This window comes from Amphiura filiformis, chromosome 18 (assembly GCF_039555335.1).
Source record: "Amphiura filiformis chromosome 18, Afil_fr2py, whole genome shotgun sequence".
In the NCBI taxonomy this organism is placed as follows: domain Eukaryota; kingdom Metazoa; phylum Echinodermata; class Ophiuroidea; order Amphilepidida; family Amphiuridae; genus Amphiura; species Amphiura filiformis.
Window position 1 is genome coordinate 45,337,483 of NC_092645.1, and position 22,013 is coordinate 45,359,495.

The window sequence follows — 22,013 nt, forward strand, 5'->3', positions numbered from 1 at the left end:
GGTTTCTCTGAGCATGGCTAGTGGTCAGGTCAGGCTTCCTAAGCCAGCAGGCTAAGCACAATTAGTCCTATATACCATTCCTTACCATTTAACATTGTACATCATCTACAAAGATAATCAATAAAATGGATCCACATTGGTAGGACTAGCCTGTTGGCTTAGGAAGCCAAGCCACTAGCCAAGCTTCCAGAAATTGGAACTTGGTGTTTTTAGTATTATGATAGTCTAATGTTTGTATAAGGTAAAAATTATAGTAACTCATTCAAAAATGCCTCCTTTGGCCTCCATGGAGAAGATTGTGTCACAAATTATGTATTATGTGAGATATTTTGTCGGTATCAGTTATATGGCATGAAAGTGATATACCGTAAAACCTCATCTACAAGCATATAGAGTGCTTCTGATGAAAGCTAAATTAATCCATGCGCCATTATGGAGTTTGAGCAAATAAATTATATTACAAGCATATACAAACAAGTAGTATTGTAAGAACAATCTATTGTCTTGGCATATTTACGCTTGTTTTGTAATAATTGAATACCTGAGTGGAAGAAGGGCCCAACTCCATCAAAACTGTTTTTGAGATATTAAGAAAAAACTTAATCCTCATCTTCAGAGGACCTTTAATACATGAACATACAGGGTGTCCCAAAAAAAAGAGGCCCCTCATTGCGCCCTTTTTTCTCCTATTTCTGACAAGTTGATTAAATATATTTTGGTCTGTAAAGAAACCTTTAATCGTTAGCTTTAATAAACCGAAACAATTATTTCAATCGGCTCAGAACTTTTGAAGATATGCTCTTTTGAATAAAAGTACCTGTTTTTCACTCTGTCCACGGATAGCAAACAGCGTGGTTGGGATGGCTCATGCTGTGGAGTGGCCTGCACGATCACCAAACCTCACACCACTTGATTTTTTTGTGTGGCAATATGCAAGATCTTCGCAAACGACATGAATGCATTTGCAGGTATCCGGGCGCACAAGGATGGTACGCAAATGCAATTGATGCAATGAGGACCAGGGCTGAAACCTGTATTCGCCAAGGAGGCAACCATGTAGAGGGCAGAGCAGCATAGTAAACTCACTTCAGAAGAACCAAAGACAACCCAAACAGCCGTTTAGGGCTACCTTTTATCCTAAAAAAATAAATGACTTATGTTGTAAATAAAAAAAGAAAACAAGAAACAACAAAATAAGAAAGTAAGAAACATAATAAAAACAAAAAGGCATAAATAACCAAGAAAAACTAAGTAATTGCAAGTAAAGCAAAAGAAGTCTCATTCGGCATCCATTTTACCCACAAATTAATGACACTATTAACAAAATCCATTGCCCATAAACCCACCGGCAAAGCCCATTCCATAAATAAAGTCATTTTATAAAGTTATCATTGAGAAATGTTTGATATTCATGCATGGTATGTGTACCTTTTCAATCTTTGAAGTAGCCAAACCTTCTCCGTGGACAGAGTGAAAACAGGTACATTTCTTTAAAAGAGCATAACTTCAAAAGTTGTGAGCCGATTGATATAATTGTTTTGGTTTATTCAAGCTAACGACTCAAAGTTTCTTTACATATCAAAATATATTTGATCAACTTTTCAGAAATAGGAGGAAAAAGAGGGCGCAATGAGGGGCCTCTTTTTTTTGGGACACCCTGTACAATATTACATACAATCAAAATTATATATGATGTTTCCATGGCAACGGTACAGGTCTTAATACGACCTGGAGTTGGGCCCTTCTTCCACTAATATACTGCAAGTGCCAGTGCTGTAAGCAGATGTGTTAAAAATAGCTACAGAAATTTGGTAATTATCCATTGATTGCACATGTAGAAGCATGTAATATGTTAGCAAGAAAGTTTATTGTAGTGAAAAGCAGATTTCAAGGAAGAACAAAATTCCTCTTTAACCCAATATTTGTGGAAGAAGGGCCCAACTCCATGGAGTTGGGCCTTTCTTCCATGAAAACCATGATTAAGTGTACTATAGAGAGTGGATTTTGGCTCATCTTTCACACACAAGGAAGAACAGTCTGCTGGCAATAATATGCTGGGTCTAACTCATTTTTGTAAAAAAAATTATGGAGTTGGGCCCTTCTTCCACTCAGGTATTCAATTTAGCTTTCATCAAAAACACTACATATGTTTGTAGACGAGGTTTTACGGTATGTGATTTGATCAAGCAAAAAAAGTTGGAAATATTGATTTTCAGATATAGACAAACAAAAGAAATAACTTCTTTTGTTGCCTGTTGTTTAATTGTTTCAACTGTTCATATCTTTAAAATTAAATGTTCAATTTCAGTGTGGCAAAATGTAGCTTTACAAATGATTTATGCAATCATATAAAAAACTGAAAATTAAATATGCCTGACTTCAGACTGATTTTGCTTGATCACATATTATGTGAAAGCTAATTCTAAAGACAAGTACCATATTCATTCCATTAACTGCCTAGGGCGCTTAACAAAGTCACTTAAAGCCTTAATGTACGATCTTTTTAAATTTTTAGATTTTTCTTTTTTCTTCCAAAATGATAATATGCAATCATTATGAAAGTTCCCAATACATTAGGACGCGAAAAACATTGGGAATTTGCAAAGAAACAACATCATAAACTTCACCTCTATCACTCAAACATCTTGCACTATTTGGATTAGGACAGCGAAAAGCGGCCTCAGAGTTAGTCTCCTCACGAGTTAAGTTTGGTTACGCCCCTCTACATGTGGAGGGAGCGTAACCAAACTACCGTAAACGTTCGCCTAATGGCGCTATGGAGTGCATGGAAATGAGAGAGCGCCATCCCTGTAAAAGCTGACTATTATCACTGATCATTAAGGGTACGTGTAGTTAAAGGGTGAAACCTATCGACACATACAATTATGAACAAGATCGAACAAACTTGTTCATGATAATGCGGTAATCATTCACCTGATACGCTAGGCCCTGTGAGCAGAGCATTAGACTATAGTGCGAGGATAAAGAGAACTTGTGGAGAAGATTGATGGTTCGAATCTCATGCAGTAATTTCTGACAGATTATGATGTCTGTCAATGTTTTTTTCTGATTTGAGGAAATTTTATTCTCTATTTTATCTTTAACATTGTTTATATAATTTTATTATTTTATCTTGGATGTGTCTTTTTTCATGCTTTGTTTTTATCGTTTCATTTTAATCAAATGTTGTAATGAACCTATTTAATTGTATAAGCATTTGTTATGTGTGTGAGACGAACTGTCGTAAAGCGACAAGTCTTTCAATTCATGCGAGTGTCCTTGCCTATGCATCAGTGGTCATAAGAGGTATATCATTTTATTCGAAAGGGGAGGGGTGTCCCAAATATACGGGGTCATAAAGTCTTGGAAAGAATAATAGGAGGGGGTCATAAAATGTTTTATTTTCTGATTTTATAAAATGTTTTATGACCGAAATGTAGGGAGTCACACGACGACCACAGAAAGTGTGTTATTTTATTCAAAAAGACGAATTTCAATACAATTTTGGGGTTTGGTATCATAAAATTTTTGTTGTCGAAATAGGGGGTGCGCAATTTTATTGACGCAGACTTTTTGTAAATTTGGGACCCCCCTTCCGAAAAAAATGATAGCCCTCTAAGAGGATTCAAAAGATAACCTCTGCCCCAATAATGCCTAGCTATATTTGTTTGAAACTGTTCCACAGAGGATGTATCATAATAGGCTCAGTCTTCAAATGATATAAATAAAATTTGAATGAGTGAACGAACAAAATCATACAACGACCAACTGAATAGAGGCTGTGCATATGGCGATCATCCCGTAAATATGGCGGACTACTCAAATGCATTCAACAAAAGCATGATTGCATCTACCGCGACAGTTTGTCTCACACACATAACAAAATGCACTACGATCAAATAGGTTGATGACAACATTTGATTGAATGGACTACACTGCGCCATGATTACGGGGAAGAAATCGGTTCAAATCCTTTGTTTGGAGCCAATCGATAAACGCAAGGCCTCTATAGCTATCATTGAATACTGGCTAGGATTCCACAACACAATGAGAACATGTTATAAGGCTTTGGAAGGCACACAATACCCAAATGGCTTTCCATATTATGTGCACTCAACAACTATTCAGTATCGAAGCCCGCATCGGGTTACGTAATGTTACTATGTCAACGGGATCACGCGCTTAAGTAATGAGCCACGATCGAAACAATCAGTACACAAAAAGGCATATCAAAATAGCGTGATCGTAATGATCGCCATTCAAACAGTGCTTGGTTCCGATACCATCACAGAGTTACGTAACTACTTCGTGGGTCTGATAGTTATATGATCAATGGTCTGATCTACTTGGGTTCGATCCTTTTAATAAAAGAAAAATAGCTGATCATTTATAATGCATAAATGAATAAAGTAATGTAGTTACACAATTTGAAACATTGAGGACGTTCTATTTTTCAAAGGTCATTTAACTGTTAAATGTAGTGGAATATATCACGCATTGATAGGTAGCAGGTGGAGCAAATTTTGTCAGCGGTTTTTGTTGCCGTTTGTTCGCAGTGCCTATTTATCTATAAAAAATAAGAAAATTAAAATTAAATTAAAAAAAATCACAATATTCATTCAGTAAAATGGGGACAAAATCCAAAAACATTTCTTGACCCTTCTTCACATAAAAGTGGGAGCAGAAGTCAAGATTCGAACAAGTACCATTCACCATTCAAGGCGCACCCTCTACCGACTGAGCTAACGGGTCAGACAATAGAAGGTGTAATTTTCAACTGAAGAATATTAAAAAATATGAAGAAATTACAATGTTATAAAAAGATTTACCAAAATGAGTTAGGTATAACGTTATGAATCGATTTACAAATTAAGTCAAATGGCACTTTGAGAAAGAATACCTGAAGAAACCCCAAAACATCTGCTGCTCTAGCAACTAACCTAGTGACCTAAAGTATTGGGTCATGTCACGATATTTTTTCTGAGGCATTATGTCCAGGTTGCTCAATTCCACATACACGTATCCTTAATGCTGTTGAGATTTTACAAGGATGGCGCCTCACATTTCTAAGAATCCAAAAGCGCCATTAGGCGAACGTTTACGGTAGTTTATTAGGAGACTACGTAGCCGACATAAAATCATAATCTAAAAAATTATGATTTTATGTCGGACCAACAGAAAATCATCCTGTTTTACTACAAATAGGGGGAATTTGACAGTTTGCTCATAGATTTAAGTTAGAACATGTGTAAGTATTACAAATATGCCAAAAAAAAGATTGTACATTTGTGCTACTTTTTTATATTGCTTACATAATAGCATAAAAATGGCACAAACTGGATTTTCCGGGTAGATATGGTTCTGTGTTTGATACAATGGGCTATTCCATTTAAAATCCACACTACCCCTGTGGAAGATTTTGGAAATATCTTCCACAGGGGGAGTATGAATTTCAAATAGAATAGACAGTTGGGTAACTTTCATTTGAAATACTCACTCCAGTTGTGGAAGAAGTAGGTAAAGGCATAATACAGGGGGAGTATGGGTTTCAAAATGATTCACCCTGACTAATTATATTTGAAAAACATACTCCCCCTGTGGCAGATATTTCCAAAATCTTCCACAGGGGTAGTGTGGATTTTAAATGGAATAACCCAATTGTAGTTGGATCCTACAATAATGATGGATGATCATATGTTAAGTATTTTCCACTCTGATGTGGCAGTGATACTGATGTCAAAGCGTTAATTCCACTTTTTTCGCGTGCACATCTATGCGGTGTCTTTAACCGTGTGTGCGTGTACATGATGAATGCCAGCGCTCTGAGCGAACACCAGAGATTTTTAGCAGGGCCCAATGGAATGCGCACTGACGTCACTGACGTATCAGGGTGGAATATGCTTTAGTAAAGTATCTGGGTGGGTGCTTATTGGGGCATGGGCGGTAAATGAAACAAATACGTTATTACAAAAGTTTATTTTGTCTTCAGAAAAAAGGTAATTTTGTTTTTTAGAAATATTTGTACGTAACAATTTCACAGGGTACTACATGTAGGGTACTGTTAAGCATGATATTTTTGCAACATTAAATGTCAGGTTTTGGAGAGATCACAGGAGTCTCAGGTTTCTGTGACATGAAATGTTTTTGAATTTGTACATTTCCTTAAAGGTCTACAGGAAGAAAAAATATTTGTGTGCATGAACATTTCGTAAGTCAACTGCACTCATCACAAAATTCATGAACGTTTCATACATGTGAAAATTTCATGCTTTACAGTATACCCCGCTGTTTTTCAGGAATTTCTACTACTTGCAGGATATTTCACCAGCTTTGAAACCTGATATCGGGAGTTTTTGTGGCCAAAAGTTACGAAATTTTATTGATTTCAGGCCATTTTGGGGTGTTTTAGCCCAATTTCACACTCTTTTTCAGGAATTTCTACAACTTTCAGGATATTTCACAAGCTTTGAATCACACCTCTGAGATTGTGTTTTGTTTTTGCATAGGTCGGTAAAATTGATGGATGAGGTCCAATATTTTTATCAAAATGTCATGCTCAGGGTCCGGGAAAAAAGGATAATTGTATCCAGAAACCATAGACCCATTAAACAGCAACCCAGAGGTGGGCAACAGCAAGAATAGCCTCAAATGCCCCTCAAAATAGGCTGGTTTTTAGGCATTGATGCACACACACCTTCTGCAACCACTGGATATCAGTACTTACATATGTCAAAAGTGTTCATTTTGAAGTGGTAAATGTTTGGTGCAGTACTTTTAAGGAAAGAAACCAAAAAACGGATGAAGTCCTATAAACATAACTAGTTTTGTTTCAAAGCTGATCTAACCGCATGCGGGGTCAAAATAACATTTAATGTGACCATATAGGAAAAAACAATCAACATTTTTAACCCAATCCATAACCAAATTAGTTTATAGGACTTCATCAATATTTCGGTTTGTTTTGTAAGGATGTGGTTTATGCGTCATCTCTTATTGAAATTGTATTCAATATATTAAATGAATATGGACAGGTGCCGTATCTTGCACTTCCCATAATGCATTTCTCCCATTTTAATTCAATGTACTGATTTGCTATCTAGTGCAACATGGGCCGATAGTGATAAAAAAAGTACCTCAGTGAACAGAGCACATCCAGATCTTGCAAATTATGTTTATTTCTTGACTCTCGACCCATGTTCAACTTTAACCAGTGTATTCTTAAGATCAAAACAAAAGGAATCTGAACAAAGTAATGTGACTTCTCTCTAGTCAGAAGGGTTGCAAGGCCGAAGATTCGATCTCTAGTCCGAAGAGTCGCTAGTCCGGATATAGAATAAGGATTAGTGTTAGTGTTTAGGATTAGGGTTAGCTTTAGGGTTTAAGGTTAGAGTTAGCGAGCCTTATTCTATATTTCGGACTAGAGAACATGATATTCGGACCAGCAAACCTCTTTCAGAATTCGGACTAGCGATGGGTAAATTATGTGTTCGGACTAGCAAACCTTCGGACTAAGGAGCCTTCGGACTAGGGAACCTTCGGACTAGAGAGTTTTCACCCAAAGTAATTGGAGTGTCATTTGATGAAACAAGCTGATGTATCATGTTGCAAAGGATTCTGGGAAGGGTAAGATATCTTCCCTGTAGTCTCCTCCGCAGCCAGTTTGGTTACGCTCCCTCCACACAAACAGTCTGCCAATGGCCACTTATAACGCCGTTTCTGATTGGCTACACGTAAGTAGCCGTGAGAGCTGTACATACACGGGAACTTGATTGACCTCAGTCTAGCTGGCGAGATGGCGGGTCAAACTTGCTCATGAATAATAAAGTAGCCGCTCTAGCCGATCGACCAATTGAAAGCTTTGTTTGACGCAAGCTGGATGACGCCGGCAGAAAACCGTTAGCGAATCAAAAGGACCAGTTCGTGACCATTGGCAGACTGTTTGTGTGGAGGGAGCGGAACCAAACTGGCTGCTGTGGAGACTATCTTCCCTGTTGCAGAGGATTTTGAAACTGAAATAATATGCATATTCTGAAATAATAAGTATTCTGAAATAATAAGTATATAATATGTATAATCTGATTAAGTATACGGCCCGTTTCATACTTTTTATTCAATGTCAAATATTTGATGCAACAATTTTCGTTATTCAATCAATTTCTCTTCTATATCCGGTCATTTTGAACTTCTAACAGATGTTTGTTGATATTTGGCGTCAAATATAACTGATTTTTCATCATTTGTTAGAAGATAAAAATGAATTGGAACAGGTTAGAAGAATTTTTTAAACTTCAACACTAGTAAAATTTGATCGCTTACCGGGAGCACTTTCACGGTACCAGCTGCGTCCTCAGCTGGATATTATGGCTGTGATGATTTTTTGCTTGACACATTGGATGACGTCACACTTTCTGATGATGTTAAGGTTGTTTTTCTCGTGCCCCTGGTGGTCTTGGGAATGAGGTTGTCGCAAAATGTTTTGTTGATATTTGGCGTCAAATATAACTGATTTTCCATCATTTGTTAGAAGATAAAAATGAACTGGAACAGATTAGAAGAATTTTTAAAACTTCAACACTACTAAAATGTGTTACATACCGGGAGCTCTTTCACAGTACCAACTGTGTCCTCAGCTGAATGTTATGGCTTTGATGATTTTTTGCTTTACAACATTGGATGATGTCACACTCTCGTACCCCTGGTGGTCTTGGGAATGAGGTTGTCCCAAAGTGGAAAATGAGGAAAACACCTTTGACAAGCAAAAAATCATAACATCCAGCTGAGGACGCAGTTGCTACTGTGAAAGCGCTCCCACTAATAAGCAATCAAATTTTAGAAGTAGTGTTGAAGTTTAAAAAAAAAAATCTTTCAGTACTACTACATACGAATATCCAAATACTTGTTGCATAAAATATATGATGTCAAATACATGTCTGTGAAGTGGGGATCTTCAACTTCGCCCAGGGATCCGTGAAAGTGATCCTACCGACCAAACTTTCTGCTGCCAGTATACCTAACCCTCGTACTAACTTTTGTGTGTGTGTGCAAACTAGTGACAACTGTGATATAAGTATTCACCAAGTGAACTATTTAGTGACTATCTTGTGATTGTGAATAAGTGTACTTGTTGAACATAGATCTACTCTTCGGAGGTGCTCCTATTGAAAAGAGGAATATCCAACAACAACAACATTGCACATGAATCAGCCCTCAATAAATATTTTGTATAGTTGCATAAATATTTATATCTTTTAATCTTTAAGCTACTCTATATTGTATTGAATAGTATGTTATATATTCTCCTCTAAAAGGCTTTGACTTTTTGAGGACCCTACCGGGGTGGGGGCACTCAAGTTTCACAGTGTACACATGTCAGTGTGACGAGAGATTTTAAAACATATCCCAAACAGGATTTGCCCTTTTGAGCTAAATACACCCAAACAGGAATTTAACCAGTTTCGTAACAAATTTTTGGCACTCTGTATCCCCTAAACAGGATAGGATTGTACCTAAAAGATACCCTAAGCAGGATGTTATCTGAGCGGTAACACCCTTACAGATTTTTTGATTAAATAAACCCTTATAGTACATGTTTCATGTTTATAATTTTGTAATATTTATGTTTGGGTGATGGTCTTAATGCAAAATATGCCAGGGAAGCAAGCTCTGTGAAATATCGGGATCATTAAGATGACCCCTAAACGCACCAACTAGAAGTATAAAAACAACCATTTTTCTTGAAAACAGGGATTTTGACCCCCTGAAAAGGACCCTTAATTTGTGTTTTTCTGGTCACACAAGTGTACACTGTGAAACTTGAGTGGTTCCCAGGGACCCTACAGACTTTTTAGTGGATGTAGAATATTCGATGTAATATTATCAACATTATTTTTCTATTGCCATTCTATTTCCAGTAATATTAATGTTCTAACGAATGTGTGGTGACATAAAATCAATAATATATCCCTACCAGCTATTTTACATGACATAATATTAAGAGGGTACTACACCCCTGTGGTAAATTTGTGACTATTTTTGCATTTTTCTCAAAAAATAATAACACACAGGTAACAAAAGTTACAATTGGGGCAAGGAATCCAATTACTACACTGACATTTCAGTGACTCAAGACAAGCGATTCCGCATATATGATAGGAAATGAGGTACATCCTAGGGGTACCTTATTTCTTTAACGAACCGCTTGCCTTGGGTGGGTCACTGAAATTCCAGTGTAGTAATTGGATTCCTTGCCCCCAATAATATACATAACTTTTGTTACCAGTGTGTTATTAGTTTTTGAGAAAAATGCAAAGTTAAAATAGATACAAATTTATCGAGGGTTGTAGTACCCCCTTAAATTTTACAAAATGTCAAAACGGTTCATTTTGAAGTGACAAATGTTTGGTGCAATTATTTTATCTTAAGGTGATGGTGTTATGTCACCTGTTTAATATGCAAATTGTATTAAATAAACAAAAGTTAAATAGATATGGACCTGGGGTGTGTTTCCCTAAACTTTTATAACACAGAATAAGTTAAAGCCATATTATAAAATTTTCATACAAAATAGATTAGCATTTCTTTGTCATAAAATGTTCGGTTTTACTGTCAGAAGGCTTCCCTTACCAAACATGAATGCCTATTTGGCATTCTGTAGGTATTCGCCAAGCCCTCGAGTGCCAAGGATAGCGGTACTAGGTGGTCACTAGCACTCAGCAGCTAATGAATGCCTATAGAGCTGGTTCACAGGCATTCCGAATGCCTCACAAGAATGCTTCTGAATGCCTATTTACTCATTAAGCCCTCAATAAAGTTCAATACTATTAACTTAGGCATTCCTAAGCATTCATAACTAAGTGGTTCTAGGATTAGGCGGTTTGCTATAGGCACTCAGTGGCATTCGGATAAGTCATAGGCATTCGGTTAAAAAAATTCTTAAGTAATAGGCATTCCACTGAAAAATTTCTAAGTATTAGGCATTCGGTTAAAATTTTTTAAAGTAATAGGCATTCCACTGAAAAATGTCTAAGTGTTAGGCATTCGGTTAAAAAAATTCTAAGTAATAGGCATTCCATTCAATTAGGCATTCTGCTAATAGCCTTGACTAGCATTCCTTAGTGGTTGACCCAAGGGTCAAACAGGTGCATGATGGGAATATATTTCTAACTGCCATTTTGAACTGGTGTGAATGCAGAGATGATGGTTTCTTAATCCTTTCATGTTTCCAGCTTTATTATAGGCCTTATTTTTCACTCTTTACATTTGGGATGTTACATGACAATGCCATATTATGTGGACAACATCATACATGTATGGGATCCATGTATATTTATCTTTGTGTGCAATAATATGCCACAATATGGATGGTGTAAGTATAGGTAAGCTTAAATATGACTAGATGTAACTTTGAATATAGGTTTTTATGTAGGCAGTTTCTTGAAATATGGAATGGTCTAGTGTTAGGAAGGAGGAGCTAGTTAGCATATTGGGGCATTATTATTACATTAATAATAATTGTGTACATTTATACCACGCACAAATTCACTAAAAAGCACTCATATGGCACAAAATTAGGGGAAATTGTCTTTTTTTTCACTTTTGACTTCATTTATTATGAAGGGAATAGTTTAGACCTCCACAGTTGTTGATGAGAATTATTTAATTTGTTTCCAGGAGTCAATTTGGATAATTACATCAAAGAATAAAAAAGATAAACTATATAACAACCATAGCAGTGGCCAGCTTTCTGGTGTTTGCATATGGTTTATGTGTTAATTGAGACAATAATAATTGTATCCTTTGATTCTGATATATTCGTTCAAGGGCTAATACAACCGTGTGATTAGAGGGCTAAAGCAACTACCTTTATGTGATGGGAATTCATTGAAGCATAGTTTGCATTTGAATTGGAAGGCCCAAGCCTCAAATTTACTCACTTTTTTCCATAGACAAAAGACGCAGTGATTTATCCATCGGATGTGATTTAGCCACCAGATGTTACATCTTTGCGTTCACTCAACTTATGTCAATACTGAATTCTAAGCTGATCTCCGCTAGTGTCTACACTAAAAATATCATAGACTCAACAAAGACAGACGATGTACTGAACTAAAATGCCTCTGCGCCTGTCACAATGGATAAAAAATGGAGTACATTCTGGGCTTACCATGTGCAATTTTCTGCAGTGCATTATATTATATATATTCCTATTCGTCACTCTCGTATAATTGCTTAGCCAGCATATAGCTATATAATTATATAGTGGTTCAAGTGCTTCACCTGTAAGTGGTTGGAATACCTATAAGCGGTTGGAATGCCTATAGGCGGTTGGAATGCCTATAGGCGGTTGGAATGCTTCTGAGGCGATTGGAAATTTCATTGGCGGTTGGAGTGCTTCATAGGCGGTTGGAATGCCACTAAGTGGTTCGAGGGCCTAGCTCATTTACATATTTCGCCTCTGAGGAGGGCTTATGAACCACTTACGAACCACTAGTAGCGGTTGAGGGCTAAATAAGTGGTTCGAAAAGCTAACCTGTAGGCGGTTGGAATGCTTCCTAGCGGTTGGAATGCTTCCTAGCGGTTGGAATGCTTCCTAGCGGTTGGAATTCTTCCTAGGCGGTTGGAATGCTTCCCAAGCGGTTCGAATGCTTCCTAGGTGGTTTAAATGCTAGGCGGTTTGAATGCCTCCTTGGTGGTTCGAATGCCTCCTTAGTGGTTCGAGTGCTTAGCTCATTTACATATTTCGCCTCTGAGGAGGGCTTATGAACCACTTATGAACCGCTATAAGCGGTTGAGGGTTAACAAACAGGCGGTTGAGTGCTAACAACCGCCTATTAACTCAATGTTATAGTATTGGAAGCATTCACCATTTAGGCATTCATTACCGGTTCTTTACCATTCAATGGAATGCCTAGTGAGTGGCTAGGGAATGCTAGTTTTTTAGGTAAGGGTTGTCAGATATATCCCCTTTTATTTTTGAGCCGAACAACTACGGCAAAGCAAAGAAAATTGGAATTTACTACCAATGCATATGTCGCCAATACGTATCATTCCTTCAGTCATGTTATAGTACGACACTTTGTTGTGTAGATCACCGTCCCACACGCCGTGTACATACTGTGTGTTATGAACATTGTGTATGCGTTCGACTAATAATTCCATCGTAATAATAAAACTCCGGTTCCATCGTTTTATTCAAACTCTCGGATTTTGACAAAACTACAGCACCTAGAGTCTTGATTTTTGCAGGGTATATTGGTTTAATAAAGTACAATATAATCGTGTAAAAAATGAATTTTAAAAAATCAGTGAGGGCGTCCTCCTCAGCAAATGTTATAATATGGCTTTAAGTTACGATGACGCTTCACTCGTTGTTAAGAATTGTTTCTGTGACAATTACTTTGATGTATATCAATCGTAAATCTTCTTAGTGAAATTAAATTGCACTCAATTTTGATATTGACGATGCGACTGAGTGAACATGCCCCAGATACATAATTCAACTGCTCAGTGCCGGAAGTGGGTAAGTGCAATAGCTGCCATGTGTAGATGAGTACAATATACTGTGTAAATTGCCAAATGTTCACAGGCCAGCTATTGTACCTCTGGCACTGAGCTGTCAAATTACATGAAGCAAAGCTGCACATGGCCCTATGATTTTGAAACTGAAATAAATTGTACATGGTATACCTGAAATAATGTTACTGCAGATTGCCTTAAATAATGTAAGGCCATCTTAATTTAATATATTTTTAAAAATTTAATAATATTTTTTTTTACTTTTAATAATAATTTTTTTTTTATTAAATTTTTTTATCTGTGGGACGAGCTTTTTGATCACCTTTTCATCTCTCAATGAGGTTTCACTGTGTTCAAGATGATCAATTTTATTGAGATTTACAATTTAGGCTATTTTGACGTCTGGAGATTTTTGTGTGGTGGATTTGGAAAACAATAGCGGAAAAAAACTGATTAACACGCAAAAAGTGGACGATTTTACTAATGCCTGTGGGTTTGAGACAAACTATTAAATTAAGATAGCCTAAGCTAAGAATAGTTTATATAGTTATAGGGCCTATATATATGCTGCTGAATAAATATTTATTATGTTTTGATAAATCTTCTGGACTGTTGATGTCATTGTATTTGATGTTACGTATTTTGTGATAAACAGAGCTAAACAGGGACTTCATACTTGGTCAATTCTAGCAAAGACAGATTTGATAGTGTTTGATAGATTTGATAGTTTTATCACAACATCCCCAAACATGTTTAGTCTTAATATTACCCCCCAAACCAGGAAAGAAAGCTTATATGTGCCTATCCACCACAAACTGGTCGTAAAATCGGCATTTTCCATTTTGAGATATCAAAAACAGTATAATGGATTTAGGAATTTGACCTTTAATGAACCATAACTCCACTTCCATATGTCCCATGAAGCTTGTTGAGGTGTCAGTTTAAAGGTGACAATGCATTCTTTCAAAATCTGCAATAAACAGAAAATGACCTACCCAGATAGCAAGACAACGTTGGCCCAACGTTGACAATGGTTGGCATGGTCGCGGTCGGTAAGCCGACGCCAAGCCAACGTTTGACCAACGTTGACATGCCAACATTGAATCAGGGTTGGTATGGGAACGTCAGGACAACGTTGGGTCGACGTTGTTATGCCAACGTCAATCCAACGTAGCCAGCCAATATTAAAATGACAACGCCAACGTTGTAGCGCCAACCTTAAATGATGGTCGGTAGGCCAACGTCGAGCCAACGTAGCCAGTCAACCTTAAAATGACGGTCGGCATGCCAACGTTGGGCCAACGTTGTTGTGCCAACCTTATATTGATGGTCAATATGCCAACGTTCGAACCCCGGTAGGAAAATTAAGGTAAGTGACTTGTGTAAATAAAGGTAGTTAATTTGTCTGCGTTTTAAAATAGAGAGCCAAGTAACTTAAGACTTAGAAAAAGCATAGTATACACAAGTAACTATTTTTTTTCATGATTTTTGTCTCATTTGGGCTTGTTTGCCAAAGGTTGGATTAATCGACGTTGGCCCAACTTTATGGAGGTTGGATGCCTGGCCAAAATCACGCTAATAACGTCGAAAAGCAACGCTATTCAACGTAGAAAGGTCAGTTCGCTCACGTTGGACCAACGTTGGGCCAACGTAGTGTTGCTATCTGGGTAGAGCCGACTTTACTACCACTTCGTTGGGGATGGTCACATATATCAAATTCTGCCACAGAACAAGTTTTTGGTAAGAATGAGGGTTTTCTACTCAAGTTACAAATATTTTTGGTCACCCCCTAAATGCAAATTACTTGATTAGTAGTCCAGCTGTCAAACGTAATTTTTCCGCAGAAGCTTGTTTTGGTGTCCATAGTTTTGTTTTTGATGGTTGTTGCTTCGCAAGACCACCAACTTCAAAAATGAGTCTACTGGACCTCTGTCAGCATTGAGCACTTTGAGATATGGAGGGTCAAAGTTCATACCGAGGTCACATTTCAAACTGCTCAAATGCTGTTGAAAAGTATACCATTATTCCTTTTGTCACAGCGATACAGAAAAAGTATATTATTTAATACTTATCTGTGACATTCCCTTTCAGGGTTATAAGGACAAAGGTCACCATTTGACCTCCACAGGGGCCAAAACCTGAAAAATGATCCGATTTACACCAAAAATAGTCTCTAATTGTTTGTCTTCTATAAACAACTAAAAAAAAGAATAGTTTGTGTTGTGTATGTTTCCTTACATGGGTAACCATGGTAACATAGCAAAAAATGCCAGGTGTATGATTCAATGGGCATTCACCTTTGTTACAATGTTACCATGGTAACGAAACATCCTGGCTATGGCAAACTATTCTTTTTTTTTAAATTGTTTATAGAAGACGAACAATTTGAGATTATTTTCATCAAAATCTGAGTATTTTTCTGGTTTTGTCCCCTGTGTAGGTCAAATGGTGACCTTACAGATGGGATTAGATAAATATTTTTGAAATATCAGAATAAGTTTATGGTACAATTTGCACGAAGCATGTAAATAATTTTGCTATTTTGAAGCTAAAATGGTGATGGAGCAAATGTGGAACAAATTCGCATGAAGAGCGCAAAAAAATTGCACTTTAAGACTAAAATGGTGAAATATGAGGTTAGTTTGTTCAGAAACCCACATCATAATACTGGGGAGGTTCATTGCATAGGGCCTGCACTTTGGCTCGTTTTTTGCAGGTTTACATGGTCCAATAATCACAAGATGACTGACATGTGGTAACAAAGGAAGCAGTCACTGCAATTTGATTATGTCCCATATGATTGGCCATTCAAGACACCCCTGTGAATATACTATAGCGGCCTTTTCAAAATATAATACCTGTTTGCTTGACTGCATTGACAATACCTGGGAACAATACACACAGTGTATGCATTGGACAAACTTTTACAATAAGCATGATAAGTGATGATGTGACCTCCAGATTTATACATCGTTCGTCTCGCACACTGACGACATTTGATTGAATGGACTGCGCCGTGATTACGGTGAAGGACACCGGTTCAAATCCTTTGTTTGGAGCCAATCGATAAAAGCATGCAGGGCCTCTATACCCTATAATACCCATGTACAGTTTATCCCTTACATAACCTATGTCTTGAATACGCTGGCAACGTTATGTAATAATCGGATTAATACTATATAGCAGTAGGTAAAAACAAGTTTTGAATAATCCGCGCTACAAAGTCCCATTCAGTGATCCCAGCGAAAGTGAAAAAAAAAATCAAATTGTTACGTGTATAAATTTTTAATGAAAACAAATGGCAAAAAAAAACAAAACAGGAAAACGACAGTATTGACGAAGTTGAAGCCCCATTCAAATACATGTAGCTAATTTATATACTGTCAGTACCGGTATATAAATTCCAGACTCACGTAAATGCATTATTGTTTTTGTCTTAGACACACGGCTTTCGGCTGAACCACTACACTAGCAAGCTATGTTAGCACATCTATGACAATGACGAAACGTACAAAATCAGCCATAGGCCTTTTATGACCTTTGACATTCTTTTGTGGCGAGTGACATGGTCTTTCAATTCACGCCGAGTGTCCTTGACAGGTTCGACTATGCTTCAGTGGTCATGAAAGAATTCAAAAGATAACCTCTGCCCCAATAATCCCAGGCAATTATCTGAAACTGCTCCTCGGATCATAAGAACTCAGTTCTCAAATGATAGTCATAATAATGTCCAAAATATAAAAATTACTGACTATCATTGAAGACTGAGTTCCGCAGTATAGTATCCAAAATCTGAATTTTGATGATTTTTACGATCGTCGGGATGAAAAAAAAAATCAAAAAATCACTGAATGGGCCTTTAGTTCCCTACTCTCCTTACCCTGGCAATATAAATCAAAGAAAAAAAAAGAAAAAAAAAAAAAAAACAAGAAAAGAAAAAAAAAGACAAAGAAAACGCATTCTGAATACTGAAGAATGTCTTTCTGATATCAAATAAATTTCATTGTTTGGAATTCACGATATAATACAAATTTTATGACAAATTATTAAAATTTGATATTTTTCACATTTTGATATATAACAGTCCTCAAGTAAATATCATAAATCTAATGATATATTCTTAAACAGTCCCTGGCATACCATACATGTATAGGCCTATGTATAGTACATTAGTCTGCTTTATCTGTTTTGTGCTGTTTAAGCAAATTTAAACATAATTTCCATAAAATGTAAGCTTTTACTGTCAGATATGTCCCCTTTTAATTTTGAGCAGAACAAGTGAGGTAAAGCAAAGAAAATTGGAATTTACTACTACTAGCGCCAATGAATGTTATACGATTGTAATGCGGTACGATCCTCTGGGTGTGTGTGTGTGTGGGGAAGTGCGATGTGTGTCCTGCACGCGTATTTTTCTGCAACGATAACGGGACGCAATACGATACCGGTATGTTATAAGAATCAAACTTACAAGAAAGATGGCGCTTGTTAAATCCTGTAATTCAGTCAGAGATGATATGCATAGTGGCATAAAGTTTTTTATTAATTGACATAATTGATTAATTAATAAATATTTTATTTAATGATTTACCATAATTCCAAACATGTCAAACAATATGTCAAATTAAAGCTAATGAAATGCTTTATAAATTGGTCAGAGCACATTTTGCAGAATGCATTTAGTATTTTAGTTACATGATTCCAAACATTCTATTCCAATTTTTTGCTACACACGCATAGGAGCTGTACTTTTAGAATCCGCGCCTAATCAATAATAATAGTCTTTCACTCCATTGTCAAAGTACTGTGCTCCCTGTAGCATTATTCGCCACTTGCACGGTTCCGCCATTATGCACTATATGCGGGAGAGCCTCGAACTGGCAGCATACATGAAAGGAAGAATTACGTAACCTTACACAGAATGTTATATGACTGGTTCAATTCCCATTCATGTATGCTGCCAGTTCGAGGCTCTCCCCGCACATAGTGCATAATGGCGGAACCGTGCAAGTGGCGAATAGTGACCAGGTCGCGATATTTTTTTCCTAGTCAACATTTGCATCACATAATACATTTACATGATATAGGCCTATATGAGGCTGGATTGAGCTGTGTTCAGTTTTATACGGCGGATTTATTGCCATATAATTATTACCTCTTACTTAACAAAAGAAAAACAAATTTATTCCAATTAAAATTCTACCAGGGTTCGAACCCACAACCTTTTATTTAACAGTCGAGATCGAATACCACTACGCTGTGAGTGCTTCTGCCAGAAATGCGTTTGTTCATCATACTTATTGATTACGGAATAAATCGCAAACACACGATATATATATATTACTTGTAATAAATACGTATAATCTCCAATCAATAATGAACCTTGCCTCCGACTATGCGGTTCCTATGCAAATGTTGACTAGTAAATTAATATAGGCGACCAGGTCCTAGAGTGTGATGGTTTTGTAGCAGATGACAGTGCTCATTCAAGCCTGTCAAGGTCAGTTAGTAGCCACTTGCTGAATGGATGGCCATTATCAGCTATCAAAGAGATACCTTGTGCAGCTGCCAATCACAGTAGAGGTTTGATAACATTTTGTTAAAAACCCAAATGTGATATAAGGACAAAGCTGTGCATGTTGGTACTTAATTGTTTGGATTCTTATGTTGAAATTCCCTTGTATTAGTATTTTTATGTGTAGTGTATATTGTTCATAAATTATATAGCTTTTAAATTTTGGGCATTTTTGCTCTGTTGCACTGTACCATTATGGAATTTGAGCAAATCAATTACCGACACAAGCAGGTATACAGTGTATTGTTTTATTTTTATTTCGTATCTCAGGAGCACAGCTCACTTGGTAAGGCGTCAGAATTTGGTACACGAGCGCTTCGAACTTTAAATCGGAAGGTGGTGAGTTCGAGCCTCATCACGGTCACATTAATTTTATTAACCAAATATTGTTCGAACTTTTCATATTTGTTTTTCTTTTATTGTTTCTTTTTCTTTGTCTTTTTTTTTTTGTTTTATTTAATTTTTTCATTATTTTTCTTTGATTCATATTGCCAGGGTAAGGAGTGGAGGGAACTAACGGCCCATTCAGTGATTTTTTTCATCTGGACGATCGTAAAAATCATCAAAATTCAGATTTTGTACAATGATATAGTCAGTAATAATCTTTTGATCATTATATGTGATGCGATCAAGCCAAATCAGTCGGAACTCGCAAATATTGATTTTGAGATATAGCCAAACAAATGAAATATTTCCTTTTGTTCCCTTTTGTTTTGGAAAGTCTTTCATTGCTCATATCTTTGGAACTGGTTGTTCAATTTCAATGGAATTTTCTGCAAAATCCAGCTTTGTAAATGCTTTTTCCTATCCTAAAATAAACTGAAAATTTCATATTTCCGAGTTCCGACTGATTTTGCTTGATCGCATCACATATGACTATCATCATCCGAAGAGCAGTTTCAGACAATTGCTTGGGATTGTTGGGGCAGAGGTTATCTTTTGAATTCTTTCATGATCGCTGAAGCAGAGTCAAACCTGTCAAGGACACTCGGCGTGAATTGAACTGATTTGATTTATATACTGACAGTATATATAAATTAGCTACATGTAGGCCTATTTGAATGGGGCTTCAACTTCGTCGATACTGCCGTTTTCTTGGTTTTTTTGCCATTTTTTCATTAAATTTTTTTATAAAAGTAACAATTTGATTTTTTTTTCACTTTCGCTGGGATCACTGAATGGGGCTTTGCAACGCGATATATTCAAAACTTGTATTCACCTACTGTTATAGCATTAATCCGATTATTACACAACTTCGCCAGCGTATTCAAGACATCCAATGCAAATAATCACCTAGATTATGACGTTCATACCGTAAATATGGCGGAGTACTCAAATTCATTCAACAAAAGCATGATTACAAGCTATTGCAATCTACCGCGACAGCTCGTCTCACACACATACCAAATGCACTATAGGATCAAATAGGTTGACGACAACGTTTGATTGAATGCACTGCATTGCGCCATGATTACGGTGAAGGACACCGGTTCAAATCCTTTGTATGGAGCTAATCAATAATTTCACGCACATCCTCTATTATTGCCCAATTATTGCCCGGGATGATTGCACACTGTAAAAGAGCTATTGTTATAATGTTTGATGAAATCGTGTTTAACTATTTGCTTAAGAAAGGCACAATACAGATAAAGCAGACAGATTTACTACATGTGGTACATGTATATACATATAGGGAATGTGTTCGAGTATTACCTAATTATAATAGGGGCGTATCCAAAAATGAATTCACACCCCTTTCAAATGTCGAGCCAAAGTGCAGGCCCTATGGCATTTATTCATGTTGTAATATTTTCTGGTGTAGAAAATGGGTAGGCCTACACTACAGACTTAGTATCAAGATCATTTTAAAATTTTGAAATGAATAAAGTTCGTATGAAAGGGAAAAGGTTAATTTTTTGACTTCTCGAAGTTGGACTAAATACAGAACCAGTGGCGTAGCGTCATAGGGGCACGGGGGTGGGGGTGCCCCCAATCGATCTGAAATTTTAAAAAATCCCATAGGAAAATGGCCGAAAAACGGCTTATGCCCCCCCCCATCAGACCCGGTGCTCCCCAATCGGATGACCCACGCTATGCCACTGTACAGAACATCGAACATGCCATATTTGAGTGTTGTCTTTTTTGAAAGAAAAGAGTGGATTGCATTGAGGTTTATTTTGGTATTTTCACACCTTTTGTCAAACCTTTTGGAAAATCCCTTGCTATCTACTGAAGATAGCAGACAAATAAAAAAACATGAATTGTTTTCCTCAATGATTTCTTAAAATCGATAAACCAAAAAAATGGTCATTTGGTATGGGGGAAGTGTGTGCGTGTGGTGGTGTGTAGTGTAGGGTTCGTGCCCAAAGAAAGTAATTTATTTTGGTATTTTCATACCTTTTATCAAACTTTCTAGAATGTGACATTCCCTTCTGGAGTTATAAGCAGAAAGGTTAAAGGTCACCATTTGACCTACACAGGGGTCGAAAAAAAGGCCTACTCTTGATTTTTAGGGGTGGTGCAATAATTATGTGCCAAAAATCTTTGCCCCCCTTTCGACGTGCCAAAAACCTTTGCCCCCCTTTTGATGTGCCAAAAATCTTTGCCCCCCCTTACACATGCAAGATTTTGGGGAACCTGAATTTAAAACCTTTAAATTGTCTTATCATATATTCCATTTCCAGCGAGCAGGAAATTTTGCATATTTGAACGTGTTCCTAACGTTTTCCTACGCCTTTTAGGGCGTAATATAGAAACAGTGCCCAAAATATCTGTGCCAAAATTGCTTGCCCCCCCCTTTCGACCTGCCAAAATCGCTTGACCCCCTTTTGACCTGCCAAAAATGCTTGCCCCCCTTTTGGCCTGCCAAAAATCTTTGCCCCCCTATAATTCACCCCCGGGGTAGGCCTACACATAATTATTGCAC